General features: G+C 31.6%; 1 long non-coding RNA gene and 2 other non-coding genes across 3 annotated transcripts; 1 reads left to right on the top strand and 2 right to left on the bottom strand.

Annotated features, from left to right (window-relative positions):
* Positions 1–2,747: 2,747 nt before the first annotated feature.
* Positions 2,748–2,862, bottom strand: LOC132629494 (U5 spliceosomal RNA). Its single transcript, XR_009578270.1, has one exon. It is a non-coding gene; the product is annotated as a U5 spliceosomal RNA (small nuclear RNA).
* A 966-nt stretch (positions 2,863–3,828) lies between these two features.
* Positions 3,829–3,988, bottom strand: LOC132629474 (U1 spliceosomal RNA). Its single transcript, XR_009578253.1, has one exon. It is a non-coding gene; the product is annotated as a U1 spliceosomal RNA (small nuclear RNA).
* Positions 3,989–20,351: 16,363 nt separating this feature from the next.
* LOC132625910 (uncharacterized) lies at positions 20,352–22,632 on the top strand. Its single transcript, XR_009577023.1, has 2 exons — positions 20,352–21,055; positions 21,548–22,632. It is a non-coding gene; the product is annotated as an uncharacterized LOC132625910 (long non-coding RNA).
* The last annotated feature ends 2,945 nt before the right edge of the window (positions 22,633–25,577 follow it).

The following is a 25,577-nucleotide window of genomic DNA, read 5'->3' as shown; positions in this document are numbered from 1 at the left end:
AATTGAGACAGAGGGAGTATATGCCAAATGAAGGAAATGAAAGGACAATTGAGACATCGCGGACACGTGGGGACATAAAAAGTAAACACACAAGAGGTAGTATTAATGTTAAACTTCTGAAATGTACATATGTTAGTCCTGGCTTAGAGTACAATTTTAGTTGCTTTTTGTACACTTATTGTTGTTGTGTTCGTCCACTTGGGCGTCTGTTGTTAAAAAAAAAAATTGTCTTGTTTTGGTTATGTCCGTCTCTTTTTGTATTTAGTAAGTTGACAATTCAAATATCCTATATGTCAAGTTTATAATCACAAGATTCAAAGGATATTTTATTCTATTATACACATTTTTAATTTAGAACCACAAGATTTGAAAGTCTATCTTTATTTCTTAAACTCCATGTCTAGTCAAACGTAGACACTTAAATTGAGATAGAGAGAGTACATGCCAAATGAAGAAAATAAAAGGACAATTAAAATACTGCGGACTTCTGGAGACTTAAAATGTAAACACACAAGAGGTAAAATTAATGTTCAACTTCTGAAATGTACACATATTAGTCCCTGCTTAGAGTACAATTTCAGTTGTTTTTTGTATAACTTATTGTTGTTGTCTTCGTCCACTTTGGGCGTTTATTTTATATATATGAAGAAGAAAAATATAGAATAGAAAACTAGACATATGGCCAAGTAATATGGGACGAAAGAAGTACTACATTTATTAATTCTTAGAGAACGTGAAAAGTCAAGTATAATAATGTGGCCAGGTAATATGGGACGATGAGAGTACTTCATTTATTAATTCTTAAAGAATGTGAAAAGTCAAGTAATGTAACCAAGTAATATGGGACGGAGGAAATACTTCATTTATTAATTCTTAAATAACGTGAAAAGTCAAAAGTGAACAAGTAAAAGTATACGGAGAAAATAAAATAAATATGTGTCGGAGAATTAAAACTGAAGTGCATACATGTATATATGAGAAGAAAATAAATATTCAGCAAGAACGTGAAAAGTCAAACGTGAACAAGTAAAAGTGCACGAAGGAAATAAATATGTGTCGGAGAATTAAAATTGAAGTGCATGCGTGTAAACATGAGAAGAGAATAAATATTTAGTAATATGACATATATCCACGTGGGATTTATCAATTCTTAAAGAACGTGAAAAGTCAAAAGTGCACGGAGGAAATAAATTTGTGTAGGAGAATTAAAATTGAACTGCATACGTCTATACATGAGAAGAGAATAAATATTTAGCAAGAACGTGAAAAGTCAAAAGTGAACAAGTAAAAGTGCATGGAGGAAATAAATGTGTCGGAGAATTAAAATTGAAGTCCATACGTCTATACATGAGAAGGGAATAAATATTAAGTATTATGACATATGTCCACGTGGGATTAAAAATAAATGGGTAAAGTGTACAAGTTATATAGCTTATGGTATAAGTATTCATTGCCTGTACATGTTGTAAAGCTTTTGATACAAGTTAGTGAAGCTGTGTTAGTCCTCTTTAGCCGTTTATATATAATAGAAATTTGTGTAGGAGAATTAAAATTGAACTGCATACGTTTATACATGAGAAGATAATAAATATTCAGCAAGAACGTGAAAAGTCAAAAGTGAACAAATAAAAGTGCATGGAGGAAATAAATGTTCGGAGAATTAAAATTAAAATGCATACGTCTATACATGAGAATGGAATAAATATTAATTACTATAACATATGTCCACGTGGGATAAAAAAATAATTGGATAAAGTGTACAAGTTATATAGCTTATGGTACAAGCATTCATTGTGTGTACAAGTTGTAAAGCTTTTGCTACAAGTTGGTGAAGTTGTGTTAGTCCTCTTTTATATCGCTTATGGTACAAGTATTCATTGCGTGTACAAGTTGTAAAGCTTTTGGTACAAGTTGGTGAAGTTGTGTTAGTCCTCCTTTATATCGCTTATGGTACAAGTATTCATTGCGTGTACAAGTTGTAAAGCTTTTGGTATAAGTTGGTGATGCTGTGTTAGTCCTCCTTAGCCGTTTATATATAATAGAAATTTGTGTACGAGAATTAAAATTGAACTGCATATGTCTATACATGAGAAGAGAATAAATATTCAGTAAGAACGTGAAAAGTCAAAAGTGAACAAGTAAAAGTGCATAGAGGATAAAAATAATTGGGTAAAGTGTACAAGTTATATAGCTTATGGTACAAGCATTCATTGCGTGTACAAGTTGTAAAGACTTTGGTACAAGTTCGTAAAGCTGTGTTAGTCCTCTTTTGACACTTATATACAATAAAAATAAAAATGTTTGATGTTTCCACGTGCCAAGTAGGTGACTAAACTTCAGTACATGGTGATCAAAAGTTAGACAACACGAAAGGACTTAAATTTTAAAATGACATATTTAACCCTGTGAGGACCAAAAAGTTGATATCAACGTTTGTAGAGAGTAAAAAGTGAGAGAAGTCATAATTTCTTAAACTTCTAAGTTTAATTCTTGAAACGTTGACCAAAATAAGCAACATTTTGTCATACTTTAATTTAGCGAGGGCTTATCTGCCATTTTGCTCTGTCCATCATCCCAGCAGTAAACATTCTGTAATTGAACCTCCAGTAAACCAGAACATTCTAACTGTATAATATACATAATCCAAAAACATTACTACTATTAGACATACATAAACGTATAAAACGTTGAAACTAGAATTGATGGGGGTACTCTAAAGAAGACGACCCCTCCAAAAATTGGCGTATGCCACTAATTACAGCGCGCACACGAAAATTGGCGTATGCCACTAATTACAGCGCGCACACGGTATTCTTTAGTAAAAGGCGAAAGAATAGTTAGCTTTGTGCTCATTGCGTGGCTGCGTAAGTTTTTCAGCTCATTTGTGCTGAAGTTTTATATTGCGACAAGTTTGTTTACTCATTATTTATCGATGTGGTACTTCACCTACCTCACTCCTATAAAATATTGCTCTCTGTTTCTCTTCAGCTTCTTCACCAATATTTCAATATCTACTTTTAATCAACACGTTTTTCAAATAGAAACGACTGAGCTGTCCCCGTATACTTTCTTGTTTTGCTTAATTTAAGATTTGATTTCAGTCTAGTTTGTTGGTGATTCTGAACAAATATATGATCACAACCTGATCAATGAAATGTCGCAATAGGATGTTTTGGACTGAGCTTCTTGAGTAGTTAAATTCTGATGCAGATTCGATTTTTGAGTGTATAGTGAAGGACCCAATTGGCAGAAGCGGAAAACAAAAGCAGTTGCCGGTTGTTTAAGTTGCATATTTTACGATTATTCTTTAGTTGACCTCTCTGTGACCTATTGGTCATGGGATACTAATGTTTGTATCAGGCTAGCTTGCATTACAACCCTTAGGATGTGGTCGATCATGCGTGAACGTGGGATACTTCATGCTCTTCCCTGCGTGAACGTGGGATACTTCATGCGCTTCCCTTTTGATGGTTATTTTAAGTTGGCCTAATACCGGCATTGAGTAGTGTGAGGAACCTTGTTGTACCTCGAGGTAAAGTTTTGATACCCAAAGAAACTGGAGCTAAAACTTATCACTCAGAAGAAGTTCATGAGGAGTTTTTGCCTTATGAATGGCATGAGAAAGCTTTCTCAAACTTGAAGAAAATTGAGTTACTTCATTGTCAATGTTAATGACCACTGGTTTTGATGCCGAGGCAAAAATAGACTCTTAATACAAATAAAAGCATGTCCAAATTTTTATTGAAACCCATGTTTAACAACGAAAACATACTTTCAGACAACAAGAATAAGTAACCAAAGGTAAGAAAGACTTTATTATGAATTGGATAGGGGCCGCGCGAACGCAGGCCCCCGCTGCCACAAATTATGACGTAGGCTCGACCACTTGGACCGACCTTAGGCGGGCACCCCTCCAAAGTGCAATGGAGGTCACCAACCTAGGCCATGGGTCTTATTGATCGCCCATTGACCCCATCCAGGTAAGTATGTTTCTTGGAGCTCCTTCTTATTCTTTTATATCCGTCCGAATCCTTATATCCCTTTGTGTCAGCTGATGTGGGACAATTTGGGCTTGTTTAACAAAAGTATCTTTTTTTTTTTTCTTTTTTTTTTTTTTTGTTTGTGAAGTTTAACAAAGTATATGCTGATACACAATAGTTTATTCACTGCATCCTCAAGTATATTAGCTGTTGATCCCCTGATGTTATAAGTTACTACTAATTCCAACAATTTTTTTCCTTTTCTTGGTAATTTGTCATTTTATCCATGTAAACAGTGAATGATTAAAAAAATCGTGTTTGTTCAAATCACTACTGGCATTCATAGCACAACATACTACTATATCCTTTCCAATTTATATATGATATGCTTTATTTTTAAATCCGTAGCAAAAAAGAATGTCAATTATTTAAACATCGCCACATAATTTGGGAGATAGAGTATATTTGATGTCCAATGTACCCTGTTGACATCATAGCTCTTCAAGAAATTTATTGTCTTAATAGGCGTTTAGACATAGGTTTGTTAAAAACCTTGGGGGGGAAAAGAGTTCTGAAGTAAAAAGTTGAAAATGGTATTTAGAAGTTGAAAATTCTATTTGTATATGAATTTCACTTTAAAAATAATTTAAAGTTGTGCGAGTTAAAGAAGATTTTTAGGCTTGAAAAGAATCTAAATAGTGTATAATTAAACAAATATTTGGAAGAAAAATTTTCAATGTCCAAACGGCTCCAATGGAATTTCACCATATGTATGAACTGGTATGGTATGCTCGTGCTACGCACGGGGCTCAACATGAGAAAATTTTCAATTAGACAATTTGATTCTAGTCTTAGCTATAGTTAGTATTTTCAATAAGTTGATGACTCTTAAAGTAACAATAATATGCCTAAGCATCATAATTGAATGTCACAAATGTATAACAACATAAACAACATGATGCAGCTCACAAAAGTAATGCATACAATTATTCTAGTTTTTATTTTCCGTAAGATTGAGAGTTATAAAACTAAGTAGATTCTTAAAAGGTTGATGCAGCCCATCTTCAAGTATTTCATACCATAATTCAGTCTTGACTGTCAAATCAAATGCTGCAAGAAATCCTTTAGGATAAAAAGAGTTGGAAAATGCGTCGACAATAAATGAAAAATAGTGTAGGATGCGGTAATCTAAGCCTTGCTTCTTCTACTACTCCTATTAGCTCGTATTTTTTCACATGTGAAGATATTCTAACATAAATCTTATAATTGTAACATAAATATGTCACATAATGGGGAAACTTAATTAGTATGTTGTCTTCTCATACTGTTAGAACTAAATTATCAAATAACACGTATCTTTTCTATCTTTCTGAGTTCCTCATTATCAAATACTTCAATTGGTTGGCTACCTGAATTTTCACCTTGTTGGTGAGGATTCGAATCCCCTCATTGTAATCCCCTCCCCTACTTCCCTCTCCCCTACCCCCTATGTGAGGGATTCCCCGACGAACGAATGCAATACATGAAAGGCTTACGGATGTAGTACTGGACGACTTTACCTACGACAGGGAACTTGACCGTCAAGTTTGAAAAAAGCTGGCCAAGCCTGTGTCACTTTCTTACGTCAGGAGAAAGGGAGATAAAAGAAGTATGGGGCCACTGCAGAAAGATTCTAAATATGAGAATTCCCCCTTGGATTCGAGAATGAGGAGTAGGAGCTCGCTTTAGGGGCGGAATCTAATGATTACGAGATAAACAATGAGACAATTAAAAAAAAAAAAAAAAAACTCTTTGACAACATCTATGCACATGCATATTGCAATCCCCTCATATTCATTCTTGCTATTTATATACATCATGATCATTAATATTCTCTCACTTTCTTAATAAATACATACACATGAATTTCTGTTTCATGCTTATATATAAAGTACATGAATATGTAGTCATATTTTTTTCATCCATTTCATGCATATAATTTCTATTTCAAAATTAATGCAATATGTTGTAAAATAGAAAGAAATATTTTTTCTCTCTTTTTACATTAATCGCTCCGGTTAAAAAAAAGTGTCCACTTAACCATACGCACACCTTTGAGAAAATACTAATTCCTAGACAAAATAGGTAATATGAATAAATTATTCCTAATTAAATAGGTTTTGAGATTTGGTAACTGAACACTTAATAAGGGCAAATTTGAAAAAATAAAATTAATTCTTTCTTGATTTGGTAAGTGGACACTCTTGTTTAACCAAAAAGTAAAGACTAAGTGAACACCCTTTTTTAATCGGAGGGAGTATTAATTTTCATGTAAGATACTCTCAAATAGTTTATTCTTTCTAGTCTGGACTTTATAGTTCATTTTATCATCATTAACTTATTATATTCTAAAGAATACATTTAAAAAAAGGATTAATTATAGAATTTGCACTTGATGTGGTAAGTATCATTGTTGAGTCGTTAGCTATGTAAGAATAAAATAGTAAATTAGAATTATTGCGATCAAATTTTAATCCGCAAAAGTCTTTCCACCTAATTAAATATTTTAATCTAGTTCCTCTGTTTTATTCTAAATTTGAAATCAACTTTATTTTGAAGAATAATTATTATTAAACAAAGATTTTATTTTTAATTAAATTATTCTCTTCTTTAGATACTTGTAATTTAAAATGTAATTGACAATACAATTACATGTAAATTTAGTGACAAGAGCATATGTATACTATTTCCTAAAAATTGTGTCATATAATTAGATTTCTTTTTTAAAAGATTAAAAAGAAGACTTAAAAATCCTAAAAGAAGAGAAGGTCCCAAAATAAGGAGAAAATGAAAGAAAGTACGTGTCGCCTTTAGCAAGGAAAGTTGGTCCTACACTAAGAGGAATAAAACAGAAATTAAAAGAAATGTAAAGCAAAGAGCAGAACAGTGTTAAGCCTGAGAAAATGCTTAATTCCACTGTTGCCCTTGTTCGTCCACGAAAACTCCACAAACTCCCATTTCTATATAAGAACAAGACAGATTTGGTTTCTCATCGTGAGTTGGGTTCAAAAAATAAAATTCTCACGAAGACAAGAAGAATGGGAAGGAAAGGCTAAATTAATAAAAATGAATTTGCATTAATCTCTCCGTGCTCCACCTTGTGAAAAGAATTAATACACTTAGGGTGTGTTCGGTACGGAGGAAAATATCTTCCGCGAAAAATATTTACCTGAAAATTGTGTTTTTGGAAAATAAGTGAATTTCTTACTTATTTTCTCATTCTCTGTTGTTATTGGAAAACAAGTGAATTTCTTACTTATATTTTCATTTTCAGTTGGTTAGTAAAAAAACATTTTTCGGAATATACCACACAAGTCCCACCAACGCCACCCCACCCACCCGTCATCATCGAACGCACTTCATCTTCACCCACCCATGCCTCACACCACCACCCACTCCCCCCCCCCCCCCCACCACCGCTCCCAAATTATTTTATTTTTAGATTTTTTTAATAAAAAATAGGAAATATTTTCTTACCCCCACCCCCGCCCAACCACAACCCACCGCACACTAAATTTAACCACGCAAATTTCTCATTTTTTATAAAAGTAAAATAAAATATATGAAGTAAAAAAATCGGAAGGGGTTAAGGGGGTTGGGTGAGGGGTGGGGAGGGGGATCGTTGGTGTAGAAAACCCAAAAAAAAAAAAAAAAATTGAGGGGTGGTGTGGTGGGTGGGGATGGTGGGAGTGGTTGGGTTTGGTGGAGTTGGCGGTTGGGTGGTGGTGGGATGGGTGGTGAATTTCACTTGTGTTTTTCCTATTTTCATTAGGGAAGTTACCTTCCTCAAATTTGAGGAGCTTGTTTTCCTAAAGAAAATATTTTTCAAAATTTTCGACTAAACGAACATGAGAAAATTGAAAAATTTCGTACCGAACACACCCTCAGTAGTGACTTAGAATCTGATCTTCAATCAAATTCTAATTCAATTTTAAAACAAAAATGGGAATAAACGTTGATTTATTTTGCAGATTTTTATCCTAGTTTTTTGGTAAAGCAGTAAAACTTAGTTGAAGAATATACAAATTGAAAGTGCCTTAATGAGAATCTATAGAGTTGGGGTCGAAAACACAAATCCGTGCAAATACAGGTACCCATTTTTTTGTACTAAGGTTTAAACAAAAGCAGCTTCGTGAAAGTTCATTGGTAATTTCTACTCTTAAAATAAAAAGAGAACAACCTATATGGAGAAATTCTGTTTTATTTTTATTTTTATGTGCTCCTTAAACAGATTTAATAAAGCAGCATATGTATTTAAGTAGTACTCCTATCATTAAAGTAATTTTGAGCTCATAAATTACACTGCGTGTCCTTAAAAAAATTAATCTTTCACGATTGCTCAAAGTCTCAAGTTAATCTCCCCCCAGGACAGAATGCAATAGGTAATAGCTACATCCACACTGGTTCTTTTGGTGTCTTTGCTGAAAAGGCAGGTATTTAAAAAATAATTACCTTTATGAAGAAAATGAAAATATTGTTGCGTTTATTCAAGGCGTGAAAATCTATATCTATATATATAAAAAAAGGAGAGGTACAAGCAATGTGATTAAGCCAAGTGGCAAGCTAATAACAAGCCACTTGGCAATTTTAAGACAAAGTTAATGAGAATTAGGACAAAGGTTTTTAAAATAAAATTGATCTAGTATATTAAGACCATCTTCTGTTTGGTCTTCCCTTAGTATATTAAAATTTAAATTGATCTAATCAGTTGCAATTATTTCACTCAACTCAAATATATAGATTATAAGATAAGAATATCTTAAAATCTTATTAAAATATGCATTGTGTTTTAGAATATCATGCAAGTGATGTGGTTAAGCCAAGTGACAAGCTAATAACAAGTCACTTGACAATTTTAAGACAAACTTAATGAGAATTAGGACAAAGTTTTTTTTGTAATTGCTATCAATTTGATTAATTAAATTTTTAACTGAAAAAATAAGGTTTAAAATTTTGAATATAACACTCGCATATTTATATAAAACAAATTCTCATCTTTATCTTAGAATCGTAATTATAGGACTTCTCAAATTCAGATTTATCCTTCTAGAAAACAATTATTGTTAACCAATGAAATTCTCTACTTCGTTTTTTTCTTCTTTTTATTTTTCTTTCTTTTGTAAAGTCGAACATATTCTAAAGTTTAAACTTAAAATTTAGAACATAGGTATGATTTAAAAAGCTATATTGATTATTTTTTTTTAAAAGTTATATTAGTTAAACAAAGCAAATTGGATACAAATGCCAGCACAACATTTAAGATACCTGTAATATGAATACTACTCCTACTCCTACTTCTAACTAAAAAGAAAGATATATACTACTGCTACTTCTAACTAATTATTTAAAGATAATTATGAATATGAATATAATATCCGAAAATACTTACAGGTTGAAGCTTTTGAATTGAAAATAAATCAAATCAAATCTTATCCAAACTTCTGACTTGGAAAAAAAAATTAAGTTTTAACCGTGGTTAAAACTTTTAAATTGAGAAAACATAACTCCAAACGAGTGCTATATAAAGAGGGCGATGGAATGACAAAAGTGATATTGATGAAAAAATTAGTCCTTTTTTGCTTAAGAATTACAATATATTTCTGAATGTTGTAAAATTCTCAATTTAATATTTTTAGAAGAAGTTCTAACAGTGAGAAATTTTATTTCTCCCATCTGATTTTGGCTTATGAATGCAAAAGTTGTCCCTATTTTAATGCTTTTTTACATTGTTACAATGTAATTTTTTTATTGTTAGATTTTTATAAGTTTATCGGTAAATTGTGCATTTTCTTACTCGATTAATTGTAGCAATCAGTTGTTTGCTTGATTTACAATGAGTTTTAAACATGATGAATATGCTATGAATTTTTATTTATGCATTGATCGATAACTTCATTGTGTTTCAGGAACTAATTTTTCTGCTTATAGTCCACGAGACTATCAATCCTCACTATATCTTCATCTTTTGCAGATTCACAAGGTTATGATAAGCCAACGACCCGAACTTATGATGTAAGAGCCTGTTTGGATGGGCTTATGCCTATAAGCTGCAAACAGCTTATAAGCTAAAAAAAATAAGTTGGGGTAGTCTAACTTATTTTTTTTGGCTTATAAGCTGTTTTCAGCTTATAAGCTGCTTTAGATAAGCTAAGTCAAATGGGCCCAATTATTTTTTTGAGCTTATTTTAAGCACAAAATGACTTTAAGCTGGCCAGCCAAACACTCAAAAAAGCTGAAAACAGCTTATAAGCAACTTTTAAGCAACTTATAAGCCAATCCAAACGGGCTCTAAGTTTATTATATTTCACTTTTTGATGCTTTTCTAAATTTAATATTTTTTGTTTAATTTCTAAATTTAATAGACTATTAATAATAGTTGTTTTTATCAACTTTTCGGTTGCAAGATACCCGATACTTTGAGTTTATTAGTAATGTCATTTTTCTTTGAACTTTTTTCAAGTTTGTAATTTCAAGAGATTCATGCTACACAAATTGGTGACAACATAAAATTGTAGTAATTATATCAAATTCGGTGACTAGGAAATTGTCTCACTAGTTTTTTTTTTTCTTTTTTGAGAATTGTCTCACTAGCTAGCATCAAATATTAAAGGTCTTATTCTACTAATTATTAAATTTATGATGTTTTGACATCTCTATTATTAACATGATCCCTGCTCCTTTTTTCTTGATTTGGTGTTTTCAAGGTATCATTATACATGATTTTGGAGAAATTGATCCTGTGTTAATGTTTTAGTGTTCGGATATAGATTTAAATTTTAATATATCTTATGTATGACTATATATGTTAGTGCCTTGACAGCCTTATCTACTTGGAAGAATCAAGATGTCCTTTTAGATCTGTATCAATATAAATGTAGTTACAATTTATTCTCTTATAAAGAAGAAATTTATGATGGTAAGTTTTAATTATTTATTATTTTAAAAGAGTTTGTTGGATATCTTATTGTGTGAATATGAATATAATGATGAGGCCTAAAGTTTCCGTTTTTGCATTTTAGAATTATTCAGAGTATCTCTACCTTTAAGGAAGTTAGAAAGACTGTGTACCCGATTGATACTAAATTACCAATTTTTAAATTGAATTCTCGGTGTTCAATGACATTTTTAGGAGAATGTTTAAGACAAGTATTTCAAATGTTATATGGAACCTTAATCCTTTTTTACCACCACCAAATTGAAATTGTCAACATATTTCACGTGAGTAGTTATAGAACTATTATACCTTGAAAATTTTCAAACATTATACCTTGATGGATACATATAAATTGTAATCTAAAATATTTGCTATGGCATCTTCCTTTCAAAAAGTTAGTTTAAATTAATTTTAAAAATATATCAAGTAATAGCTAATATAATAATGATAGAGAAGAACAAAAGAGAAAAAAAGCATACAAATAAAAAGAATGTCATAGAAATATTGAAGGATAGGATTTATTTGAAATTTAAGGTGAGAAAATTTTCTAAACTGTTATTTAGAAAAGGCGATGGTATATAAATTAATCAAGCAAAGATTCAAGCAATAAAATAAAAATGAAAATACAATTAACTTTGTCATTTAGGTAAATTTCAATAATTAAAACTAGAAAAAAAAATTAATTAACATTGTTGTATGAAAAAAGAATGTATTAAGAGAAGAAAAGAGATAACGTGAGGTTGTTTATACTTCAAAATGAATTCAATAAATTAGAAGAGGAACTAAATAGTTGTAAAAAAAAAATACTAACAAAGAAAGAATTTAATAAAAAGTCACGTGGTAATATAAGATACTCAGTAATGAACATTACAACGATAAGCAATAAAGGGGGACCGGGGGGAGGGGGGGGGGGTTGGAATAAATAACAGTGTAAATTTAAAGATCAACCGTGGAATAAGCATGGTGACGCTTTAAGAAAAAGTTACTTGACTATTTTAAGACAATATAAACTGATAATATAATAACGATGTTAGTTTCGAATTCAAATTAATAGTGTGATTAATTAGGTTTTGGATGTACTAAAAAAATGAATTTGAATTGAAAAGTAAATATTCTTGAAAAACTCACAAACTTTTTTTTATTTTGTGGTAACTATCAACTTTCATTAATTACCAAAAGTCAAGTTATATAATTTTGATATTGAGTTTCTCAGAAATGTTATTCAATGATTCTATTTGTATGAATTGTTTTCTTTGGTTTTAAAAGCATTTGTATGTGGATACATTGTATTGAGAAACAAGATGACATTTAAATTTTTTATGATTGGTCTTTTAATATCTTCCGCGCATCGCGAAGGTACGTATACTAATATCTATAAAATAGGAGAGATAAAAGCAACGTGGTTAAGCCCATCCAAAGAGACTCATAATCTTGCTATTAGGGACATAATATTCAGAATGAAATGAAAAAAAAAAACATGGTCGAAAATATATGGCACAGATCAGTCCTATAAGATTGTTACCACAACATGATCAACAACCTTGATTTCTTTTTCTAATTAGCTCTCCTTTTTCCCCTTCCCTACGTGTTACCGTCCTTGAGCACTTTGTTAAATGTATTCCCAAATAAAATCTCATACCAAGAGTTGTTTGTCCTTCTATACCTTGGCCACAAATGGATTGTATTTTTATTTCCTTCACAATAAAGCTTCTCCGCTGATTCTCAGTCCGTGGAATCCTTATAAATGAAAATGAAAGTTGAATTGCATTTCCTTTCTGAAATAAATTGGCAATTTTTTTAAAAAAAAATCACTTCACGAGCTTTAAGTTACTGCACTTTATGAAAAAAAATAAAAAATCACAGAGTTCTTGACGTAGCCATTACTTCTGGGATTAAGCAGTAGCGGAGCCAGGATTTACGCTAAGGGTGTTCAAAATATGAAAAAGTAAACACACGAAAAAGCTAGAGGAGGTTAACCATCTATTATATGTAGATAAAAAATAATTTTAACCATATATAAATAATATAATTTTCCGCCAAAGGGGATTCGGATGAACTACCTGAGCTCTACTTGGCTCCGCCCCTGGGATTAAGTTTCAGTACCCAAATCAATCAGATTGGTACCCGAAAAGGGACTCGGGGAGGAGAAAGAGGATTGCATAGACTAAAATAGTGTTAATGATGTTGTTTATATGTCAAGTGCTAGTGATTCTCCAAAGGGAAGGGGAATAAATGTGTCCATTCATCATTAATTAAATTGGCAAAATTTATAAATACATCTATAAGACTTTTGGTACAATTTGTCAATGCTATGTTCATACTCCTTTGCCATTTATATATAAGAGAAAAGAAATTAGAAAGTACTCCCTCCGATCCAAAATAATTGAGGATTTAACCTCTAAAAGCTGGTCCAAAATAATTGAGGTTTTTTAATTTATTAAGAAGGTATTACATATTTTTTTCAAATTTACCCTTGACACATTCTTAGCTCAATGGACAAATTTAATGGTTGTTATGGTTTCAAAATCCCTTTTAATTAAGGGTATTTTAGTCAATACACATCTTAATCTATTGTCGTCAACCTATTGGGGCTAAATTGCCATTATTTTTAATGGCAGGGGCATTTTTGGCCCAATAGAAGGACGGAGGGCAATATTGTATCAAATCCCATAGTTCAGGGGCATTTGAGGCCCTTTTCCCAAAAAAAAATATATTTATTATGTGACACGTTTTAATTGGTTAGTTTTAAAATTAATCAAAACTAATTATACTCTAATGCAAATTTCGAATCCACCTAACCCGACCTGACTTAAAATGGTGATTGTAGCAACATTTTAAAATGGTGATTGTAGCAACATTTTAGGTAATTTAAACATTTCAGAATTCATTAAAAAGGAAATTTCAGGAAAAACTCATTTTATATCAATCTGAAAAAGAAAAAAAAAACACCACTAGCACTACCGACTAATTAGGGCATAAAAAATCAACTAATCAAAATCAATTGAAATTATTCTCGAGTTTGCTTCTAAATTGAACAAAGAAGATTTTAGAGGTAATTTTATAACTTATTTAATAAACATAAACTTAACTAAATTCATAAACTTAACACAAAATCCGGATCCACCTAAACCACCAGTCAAGAATGAAAAGTTGATACAGGATGAGCGGTGGTTTTGGACATTCTTGGTTGTGGTGGCTCGATGGCCTGTTTGGATGAGCGGTGTTACGCTGATGGTTTTAATAGAGGTTTTGGGCTATTTCAATAGAGGAAATGATGGTGGAGATTAATAGTGGCTCACCGGCGGGGATGAATGCTATAGTCACCATTTTAATTCGGGGCAGGTTAGGTGGATCCGGAATTTATGTTGGGATATAATTAATTTAGGTTAATTTTAAAACTAACCAATTAAAATGTATCACGTAATAAATAAGAAAATTAATTTTGCTTTGTGTGTGTGTGTGGGGGGGGGGGGGGGGGGGGGGGCTAAAATGTTCCTGAACTATGGACTTTGGTACAATATTGCCCCCGCCTATCTTTTGGGCCAAAAATGCTCCTGCCGTTAAAAATAAGAGCAATTTAGGCATATAATAGGTTGACGGCAGGAGCATTTTAGAGCTCAAAGGTAAACAGTGGACATTTTTGTACCAAATTCCATAGTTTAAGGACATTTTAGGCCCTTTTCCGTTTATTTTAAGAGTAGAAATCTGATATTGAGTTCTTTTCTAATAAGCAGTTGTGTAATTAGTTTCAAATTTTGTTAGCACACACGATATTCATGTTCAATGTTCAGAAACTTCTATTAGTACTACCTTCTACTAAGAGCTTTTAACATGTCACCATTTACTTTAAGCTAAATACATAGATAGCACTTTAATTTGGCATATTTTATAAGTTAAACATTCAAAGTAGTCAGTCTCAGTTATCAGATAATCACTTCTAATTAGCGATGGTGTTTCTCGTAAAATTTAAGACAGATAAAAACAAATCCAAAAAAATATCAATTTGTTTAGTTGGCTTGGTTCTCCAATTTGAATTGATTTTTTTTAAAGCACCTCTATCTTTACTTTATACGGGCTCAATTAAATTAATGCATTTTTTATGTCGCATCAGCAAAGAGGTTAAATTAGGAGCAGTGTTTTAAAAAGCGTTTTTAGGCGATGCGTATCAAAAACACCCCAAGGCGTACGTGCAGGGCGTACTCCCCAACCTTCTAGGCGTTCGGCTAGGCGTAAGCCCAACATTCTGGGCGTTCATTTGGGGCATAAGCCCTAAGAATTTTTTTTCAAATTTGAGCCAAAATTGCTTAATAATTTTTTTAAAAAAAAATTTAAATATCTAAAAGTTAACTCATTGTAAATTTTCAAACTAAAAATCTCAAAAAGTCAACAAAAATTTCTAATTGTTTATCCTAATTTCATAATCTTTTCTCTTTGTTGTTTGCGGAATAACAGATACACGTTAGACCTTTGTATGCAAAGTGTAAATGGCAAAGCAAAGAATTTTGTCCTTCAATTCTTAGTATGTTTACATGCTTGCATTTTCCTTCTTTATGCTATCTTTTCTTCAAAATCTTTTTAGCATTCTTCTTTATCTTTTTCAAAATAGTTTTTCATTTTAGAATTTCTTTTGATATCGCTCTAGTTTAGATATTGTTTTGAAAACTCTATTGTGGCTTTTTGTATTGTAATGAGTATTTATTTGTTATCTAGTTTTAGGTTTTAAAACAGTAACTTTATATTATTGTCATTTTATCTTTGAATTATTAGGATAGAGTATCATTTTTATAACTCTAATATGTTTTACTATAGTTATGTTATTGGTGTAATATATCTTTACGTCATTCACTTTTTCAAAAAAAAAAAAAAATTAACGGTTCGCGTACATGTTAGGATTTACGTCCTAAGGCTTATGTCCCGTGTCTCAGGATTTACGTCCTATCGAGACATATGAAAAAGCTCGGCCACACCTTTTAAAACATTGATTAGGATTAGGATTAATACTACATTTTTTTGTGTCACATCAACAGAAAAGTTATAGAAAAGAGGACTCGTTGATAAATTTTATGATGGTAGAGGCTCAACCAACAATAGTTGTATGAGGCCACCCTGTTCTTTTGACAAGTGTCCTTGTGGGTCCCTTTCATTGTTTAGCACCCTATGTTTTTTTTTTCTTCTCTCCCGCGCCTATCTCCTCTTTTCTATTTCATCTTCCTTCCTCTTTTCAAGGTCTAGTTTTTCATTTGCTAAAAAATCAAATGCGATAAATTGATCAATACTAACCCAAGTTTGATCAATCATTTTCTTTTCAGCGTTTGCTAATATGCCTAAAAGACTAAACTTCATAAAGATTCTAGTTCTTCGTTTCTTTGTAAGTTTTAGACTTTGTAACTTAAGAATTTTAACAAGTATAACATCACTACAAAAATTATCAAACCAATTTTATTTATTTGTTTTGAAGTTTCACAACAATAAGTGAGGTTCTACAATACCTATGGTATGCTTTCACTTCCTCGGGGATAAGCTAGTAATATTTTGGTGAAGCTTTTAGAGAGATTAGAAGAATAACTCAGACCTCATTTGTTTAAACTTAAATGAAAAATTAATTTTAATTATTCAGATTTGCAATTAATCTATTTGTTTTTAGGGTCTGAATCTTAACCATTCAAATCTTAGCTGTTAAGTGCATTTTTGTTTAATCCTATAATCACTTAATGAGTCTAAAATCCTACATAGATCTATAAATTAATATACGTAATAATATTTTAATATCACAAGCGCTTAATTATCTTTCTTCATTTTATAGTTGTTAAATTTTCTCATTGCTTTGGCGTCTATCTAATAATTACTGTTAATTTAAATTTTGTGTTTACCGTTCAAAATTTATCTTTTTGACTTGTTTTCTTGAGATGTGAAATGAAACTTTCAAAGATCCAATTAAACTCTCCCCCCCCCCCCCCCCCCCCCCCCCCCCGGATACAAGAATTAATGGGAAAGAAGAGTCAAGCAAGTGGATTTGTGAAAATACAAGATATATAATGGTAGTATTAATACATTTTTTCTTAAATGAAATGTAGGATTATAGAAAATCACTTTTTTTTTTTTTGAAATTTTGTGAAAATCACAAAGACTTTTTGTTTATTTATTTTTTAGACTTTTCCAACGAAAGGTAGAAAAATCACAAAAGTCTAAAAAAGAAAATTCCTTTGAAAATTTTATAGTGATGTTATACTAGTTAAAATTCTTAAGTTACGAAATCTAAAATCACAAAGAAAAGAAGATCAAAAGGCGTTTGGACATAGAAATCAAATATTTCACTTTATTTGAAATTTTTGAAGTTGGAGTTGAAAATAAAGTTGTGTTTGGTTATAATTTTTGCAGAAAATATTTAGTTGTTTGAATGTACTGTGAAAAAAGTGACGGGGGTTTTAGGTGTTTTCAAATTCAAAATTACAATTCAAGCTATATTTAAAATTTTCATGATGCATTTTCAAATAAAATAAAAAATATTTCCAAAAAAATTGAATAATTCTCATGGACAAACGGGTCCCTAGAATCTTTATGAAGTTGTCTTTTAGGCATATTAGTAGAAACAAACACTGACAAAAAAATATTGATCATATTTGGGTTAGTATTGATCCATTTATCTTATTTGATTTTTACCATATGAAAAAGTAGACGATGAAAAAGAGGAGGGAAGATGAAATAGAGGAGAGACAAAGGAGCAGGAGAGAAAAAGAAGAGTACATAGAGGGCTGACAATGAAAAGGACCCATAAAGACACTTGTCAAAAGAAGAGAGGGGCCTCATACAACTATTGTTGGTTGTGCTTTTACCACCATAAAAAATTTCGAACTCGTTGGAAAACCCAAAAAAAAAAAAAAAAAAAAAAAGGACTCTTTGGAAAAGGTAATTATGATTTCTCTCTTTATATCTTTATAGGACATCTTTTTTTTTCTTCATTATCTTTACAGGACATCTACTCTACAAATTTGACATCCCTCAATTCTATCACATCTAATACATTTGACGGTTTAGCCAGCGTTAGCCTGGAATTTTTAAACCAACAATTATTTTAAGATATTTTTTTGACTTAAAAGACCGAGAGAGTATTAGAGCTGTCAAAATGGACTGATCCAAGTCACACGAGCTTTGAAATTTGACGGACCAAGTCGGGCTGGCCTACTATTTTGATGGGCCTTTAAACATCACAACCCATCACTACATGGGCTGAGAGTCTGACCGGGCTAGCCCACCTTTTTAAAAATATATTTTTCATAATTCTTTATTTTAAATTATAATTTAAAAATGCTACCATAAATATTTAGAAGACAATATTACATTGTGTTACTACTTGCTAATCAAGTCTCAAATCCACAAATAAAATGATTCTAATATTGCTTATTAAGTTTGGCTTCAAGTAAAGATTTGATTGTATGACTTTTGTATAAAATCTCTACTATTCTATGCAATTATTTTGGATACTACCTTCTGCGAAACTTAATAACTTTTGGCATTGTTAACACTTAACAAATTACTAACTGATATAACTTGAACCAAATAGAGATATTAATACACTAAACAGTTAATGAGCAACAATATAGCTAGCTAAATAGGAATATTAACCGAGCTTTATTCCAATAGATCTCAATAAAACGTAAAAGAAAATGATAATGTTCCATCATCCATTTAAAGAAAAAATAAACTCCTCAAAGAAAATTCCATGACACTTATGACATATTCAACACGAGTACATCATCTTTATCAAGCACATTGATTCTGCTTGTGACAAGATTCTCTTAACATCTTCACTTTCTTTCTATTTTTTTTGTTTTTTTTATTTTTATTTGGCCCACTGGCCGGCCCAACCGACGTGCGCTCAAGCCCACAGGCCAACAGGCTTAATCAGGCGGAGCTAAAAAACCTCATTCTTAAATTGAGCCCAGCCCTATCAAATTACGGGCTGAGTTGGGTCGGCCCACATTGATGGCTCTAGAGAGTATTCTTTTAGCTCTTCAACAATCAAAAGACACTCATTTTAAGTAAAAAAGGGAAAAATATTTTATCACTAATAAGTTTTACCTTTCAAATTTTATATTTTGTTTGGATAGTTGTTACATATCGTTTCATAATGTATCTTATTATATTGTATTGTGATGTATTGCATCGTACTGTTTTGTTTTGATAAATACAATATTGAGATAGATAGTATTGTTTACAATCGTTACATAATGTCATACATCAAAAACTTGAAGGATAAACTTACAAGAAACGTAGGGTACATGGTAGAACTACTATAAAAAAATAGGGAAAGGATAAAATTGATTTATTAGATAGCAAGTAAAGATAAAATGAAAAATAATACAATCATACCCAATTGGTCATTACATAAAATGAGACTTTTAGTCGTTACATAACGATTGATCTAATGATAAGATACGATAACATTTAAGTAACTTTCAAAACAAATATTGAATTTGAACTAACAACACAATAAAATACAATAAGTAACAACCATCCAAACAAGTTGTAATGTCACTTTCGTTTTCTTTTTCTCTACCCTGTCACTAGAAAAAAAATTATCCACACCAGTACTTACATCAAATTAAATTACTTCACTGATTTAATATTTCGCCCTTTGGTAACATAAAAACACCACAGCGAAGTAATAAAATTAAGTACCACTCCATCCAGTTAAAAGAAAATGTCTACTTAACCATTTGCACACTACTTAAAAAAATACTAACTCTTAGGAAAAAAATAGAAATTTTAACTAAACCATCCATTATTAAATAGGTATTGCAATTTGGTTATTTAACGCTTAATAAGGAGAATTTGGAAAAATAAAATTAATTATTTCTTAATTTGGTAAATAGGCACACTTTGTTGACAAAAAAATAACGTCTAAGTGAAAACTCTTTTTAAACTATCGACAGTAATTAACTGTGATTAAAAAAATGGTATGTAAGAACACACATCATATATTTATTGATGATTTATTCTTCATGAGACTAGAATATAAAAGAAACTTATTTCCACAAATAGTCCACAACTAAAATGGAATTAATTAATTAGCAATCAAACAAAATAGGAGTAATAAATTAACCACGTCAATTAATGAACAATGTCACGGCCATCAACAGTTGTGGTGGACTCATTTCAAAAAATAAAAGAATAATCAATTAAAAATTCAAGAAAGACTCGTTATTTTTTAAATTTGATCTTATATATATATAGTGTATGTAACTTTTTAACAAAGAAGGTTCAGATGAATTACTTGTGGGTCCCGCTCCGTTCATAATGTGATGATGATTAAGAAGCGATCTCGAGCTCGAACCTTGAGTATAAAATCATTTCTCATAGAAGTGTTTTTACCTTCTAGAGCGACGCCCCATTTTAAATGTTTTACCTTCTCTTTTGTTTTGATTAAAAAAAAGTGTCTCTTTCTAATTTTAGTAAGTTGACAATTGAAGCATTCTACATTATATGTATATTTTATTTAAGACCACAAGATTCAAATATCTCTTTTTATTTTTTTAAATTTCGCGCCTAGTCACTATCGGAAACAACCTTTTTACCCATAAAGATAAAGGTCTGCGTATATCCTACTCTTCGAACCCCACTTGTGGGATTACACCGAATACCTGCCTAGTCAATTAAGACGCTTAAATTGAGGCGGCCCAGTATTACATAAAAAAATAATTTTCAAAAAATGGAGTGACGGACGACAAAAATCAGAATTTATGAAAGAGAAACATAAAAAAGGATATTTGTTATACACAGTTGGACTTTTAAAACACTCTTCACATATTTTATATTACGTGATCCCAAAGCAAACACCACCTCACCCCATAACCAATCCCCACCATAAAAAAGCATCTGGAAGCTACTCTGTCTTGTTCAATAACCAAATACTTTATTCCATAATTATCCCTCACCGCCTTATATTATTTACTAATCAACCCTTAAACCCCTTATTTTCTTCTTCTATATATAAACCCTTCTCTACTTCATTTCCACTACTCTTTTTTTTTTTTTTTTTTTTTAAATTCATTTTTCTCGTGTGTTGGGTTTGCCGGAAATTGACGTGGATTCAGCTCTTCAGGTAAGGGTACTCACTTTTGTTCGTATATTAAGAATTTCATTAAAATTGGCTGTAGATTTTGAAGTTGAAACTTAAAAATTCATTTTTTTTTTTAAACTTAAAATTGTGTTTGGACATGCATTTAAGGTAGTTTTGTGATTAAAAATTGGTCTGAATCGGTTTTCAAACCAGTTTTTAAAACTTGAAAATACTAAGAAGAAAAATTTTCACAGTTTTCAGACCAGTTTTGGAACTGAAAAAAAATACTTTTGGAGATTTTTTTTTTTAAAAAAATTGATCAAATTTCATAGCCAAAAACATATTTGAAGTTAAATTTTCAAAATTTATGACAAAACAGTAGCTAAATATTTAATTATGAACTTAGTTATAATTATCTTATCAGATTATACTAGGTATGTTGTTGTAGTTATATTTAATTATCAACCAAGTTATCATTCTCGTATGAGATTATATTGGGTATGTTATTTTTAAATTAATTTAAAATTACTGCAGGAACTCATAAATTTCAAATTCTGAATTAAATATCGCGTACCGGAAATGGTGGAAGGCGGTGCAGGACCGGAGTTTCCGGTAGTATTTTTCGATGGCGAAAGAGAAATGAACATTGGGAAAATACGTATTTACCCTTTGTTAGAATTCAAAGCATTCCAATTAATGCTAAGCCAAAGGATCGGAATATCACCGAATCAAATCTCAATCTACTTATGTAGCGATCGAAAATCAAGCTCGAAATCCGATGATCGACGGATGAGAATTCCCATCACAAACAAGGCGAATTTCTCTCTGATCGCTCGCGAAAAGGAGTGTTTCTTTCTCGTGGTTTTAAAACGGTCGCGGAAATCGAGGAACCGTAGAGCTTCGAATCCGCCCGAAAATATGATTCTCCTTCGGCGAAATCCACAGCCCGAAATAATGATGGATTTCGGGTTCGGGTCGGGGTTTTATGACCCGTACTCGAAACCCGACCTGGATCCGGACCCGTTTCTGATGATGACGAAAAGTTTATTAATGGAGAAGAAAGGTTATAAGTGCGAGGAATGTAAGGGTAATATTTCGGGTTTTCATCATTGTGTAAATGACCCGGTTATTGTTGGTGGGTTTAGGAGTCGGTTTGGACCGGTTGGTCGGTTTTATTGACACGGTTTTTGGGAGTAATTTTTAAGTTTTTTTGGGGGCTTTTTTAGTTAAGCCGTGGTTAAATTGTAGAAAAGTTTTTGGGAGAAGAAGAGTGGGGATCTGCTGCATTGTGGTATATGGTAAGAAAAATTTGCCATGGTTGGTATAATTAGCCTTTATAGCAAGAGTTTAATTAGGGGGAAAAGGTGATTAGAAGAAAGTAGAAATGATTAAGAATGGTTTAAGTGATTGGACTTGGGAGTGGTCAATGAAGGAGTTTTCCACTAAATTGTTTTTTTTTTTTTTTGGGTTATTCCCTATATGGTTATTGTGAGGACTTAATTTGTAGTTGAAGTTGGAAGAATTGTAAATGGAGATTTTCCATAGTTTTTGTTTAAAAAACTATGTTGTATGATTCAGCTTGGAATTGAATCCATAAAAGAATGTGATTTGATTTTTAATTGCAATTTTTACCCAAGTTGCTTTTTCTGTATTTTTGTTTTTTGGATGGTGTGTTTGATACAAATAAGCTTTGTCTCATTATCTAATGCTCGCTAAAATTTAGTAATTATTTTGTTACGATTTAGTCCATGGTATGTATTTTCTGAAAAGTTTATTAGGTAAATGAACATGATTAGAAGAAAGTAGAAATCATCAGGAAAGTGATTATGAATGGCTAAGTAGATTGGATTGGTCAATGGAGGAGTTTGCCACTGAATAATTTTTCCTTTTTACTTTATTTTTTCGGGGTGGTTAATCCCAATATGGTCATTTTGGGACTTCTATTTTTAAAAAAGCTTACAGTGTATGCTTCAGCTTGGAATTGAATCCATGTTTTCTTTTTTCCAGTTCTTTTTCTTTTCCTTACGTGTGTTTGATACAAATAAATTTTATCTCAGTATCTTAACACTCTAAAATTTAGAAACTAGTCATTTGGTGCATGGTATGAGTTGGAATATCTTAACACTAATTTTTTATATCATATTTGATGTAAGGTATAATTTATTTTGCGATAAATTTACACCTTTTACTAAATAGAATATAAAATGAAGTATAATTTTAAGGATGGAATATCGCATTTTATCTCATTAATTTTAGTATTATTTTATTCCATCTGAAAAAAATTTAATCTCAAAATAATTTAATCCGTGTATCCGCCTTACAACTTCCGTCTATGATACGATTATAGTCTATCCCAATAAACTTTATAGATTTGTCTATTTGTCTTTAGAATACATCATAGCATGTCATGTATCCTTCAAAACTTACGTGTTATTTGTCTTAGCTTGATAACCTTATGGATTCATTTCTCGGATCACATCATGCCAAGTGGACTTATTATATATCGTCAAAAGCTTTTCGCTTTCATTTGTCATTTTGACATGAGATTCTCCAACAAGTTTTATCAATTTAATATGCCATTAATGTTTAATATCCCAGTGATCTCTTTCTCTTTGAACCAATAAGGCTTACTTACATGTACGTTATTGTCACGTCCTAAAATATCCGTAAGAGGTGATTGGCACCCAGCAAATATCACCCGCCAGGCGAATCATATATCATATTTTTAATCATTTACAAAAGCACTAAAAGAAAATAAGTGCAGGTCCAATAACGTTGTTAATGATAAAAATGCGAAATAGTCGCCAACCAAATCCATAATCGATTTATGAAAAATCAATCAACGTTAAGATAAAAAGAATCTCTAGCCCACATCCCACGCTAAGATCATGGAGCATCTAACAGAGTTACATGAGTTTAAGTGTCGGACATGTAAACCCAAAATAAAAGAAATAACTAGAAATAAACTAGATAAAGCTGAAATGGCTGTCTCCTCGAACAATGCGGTGGCTCACCTCAGCAACTGAATCCACTCACAAAGTCTTCAATTACCAGCCTCGTTCTCAACGACAGTATCTGCATGGACATGTAGGTAAGGAGTGAGTTATACATAAATATAACCCAGTAAGATTCTCGACCCGCCACTTCAAATACCCCTGGAACAAGTGTTAAAAAATACAAACACAGAACAAGCACAAAAATATTATGCACACGAATATATCATTATATAATAGCAACCAAGGTCCAAACCACTGTTTATCAAATATATTATATATCTCAACATAATTTACACTACGAACTATCATAAGTGGCAGTTAAAGAATTAGTCAACACTATGAATCCATGACAACATACACAATGTGCCAAATATGTCAGGAAGCATACACAATGCTAAGGGAAGCATACACAATGCCCCAATATCATCAAGAAGCATACACGATGCCCCAATATAATCAAGAAGCATACACAATGCTAAGGGAAGCATACACAATGCCCCAATATCATGGCTCGCAGCTATATCACATCACAAAATAATTTATAAAGAGAGTTTTGGATTATTTGAAAATATAGTATATGCGGTTGGCCTTAAGGACCACTGATTCTGCCAAGCACACGCTCGCCCCAACACATGGACCAGGCAGACAAAACATATTTTTAAAACGGGTTTTGAAAAGTAAGTACCCAAAGCTTAAAGTCTCACTTACCTCAAATTCACAATTCAAGCACACTTCCCAATAAATCAAAATTGCGTTCTCAAGTCTCCGGATTGCCTCAAACTACACAAAAACGGATTTAGAATGGTCAAAACCCTTCGGGTAAACCACTTTTATATTTTTAGAGGCTTAAACGGTTAAAGTTAAATTTTAAAGGACGAAAACGCCCTCTAGTCAATGTGTTCAAAACCCGACAAGACTTATGTTTTCGGAAAGGCCTTAACGAGAGGATTCCAACGATATATAGAAGTCTAAAATCCGACGCTATTTGCCCTTTCAAATCAATGATTTTGGTTGAAGAACCCTAGAGCTAAACTTTCTCAATTCCTTAAAATATCCCCATGTTTTCACCATAAAAATTCACCCATAATTATGTAATAAACTTAAATAAAAGATTAGAGTCATTACCTTGATGATTTGGGATGAAAGTTCTTATTTTTATCCTCTCTTTTCCTTTCTTTTTCTCCCTTTCTTTTCCTTTGTCCCACTGGTTTTTTTCTCCTTCTGTTGGCACGTTTCCCTTTTTTTTTTCTTTCAGCAATTTAGTGATTCACGTCTGATGGCTTAGCCATCAGAATTTTAAAGCCCCCCCCTTTTTTTTTTTTTTTTCCTTTTCCTTTTCCTTTTTGGGCTTGGTCCACTAAATTGCTTCTTTTTCTATTTTCTCTTTAATTCTAATTACAAATTTCTTTTCTTTTAAATTCCTTTTAGCTAAAATTACCAACTAAACCCTTATTTAAAAATTGGGTTATTACAGTTATCAAAGAAAGTTATTCCCCTATATGGTTATTTTGGGATTTCATTTGTAGTTGAAGTTGGAAGAATTGTAAATGGAGATTTTCCATAGTTTT

Source organism: Lycium barbarum, chromosome 2, assembly GCF_019175385.1.
Source record: "Lycium barbarum isolate Lr01 chromosome 2, ASM1917538v2, whole genome shotgun sequence".
Lineage (NCBI taxonomy): Eukaryota > Viridiplantae > Streptophyta > Magnoliopsida > Solanales > Solanaceae > Lycium > Lycium barbarum.
This window is presented reverse-complemented; position numbering and strand designations above follow the sequence as displayed.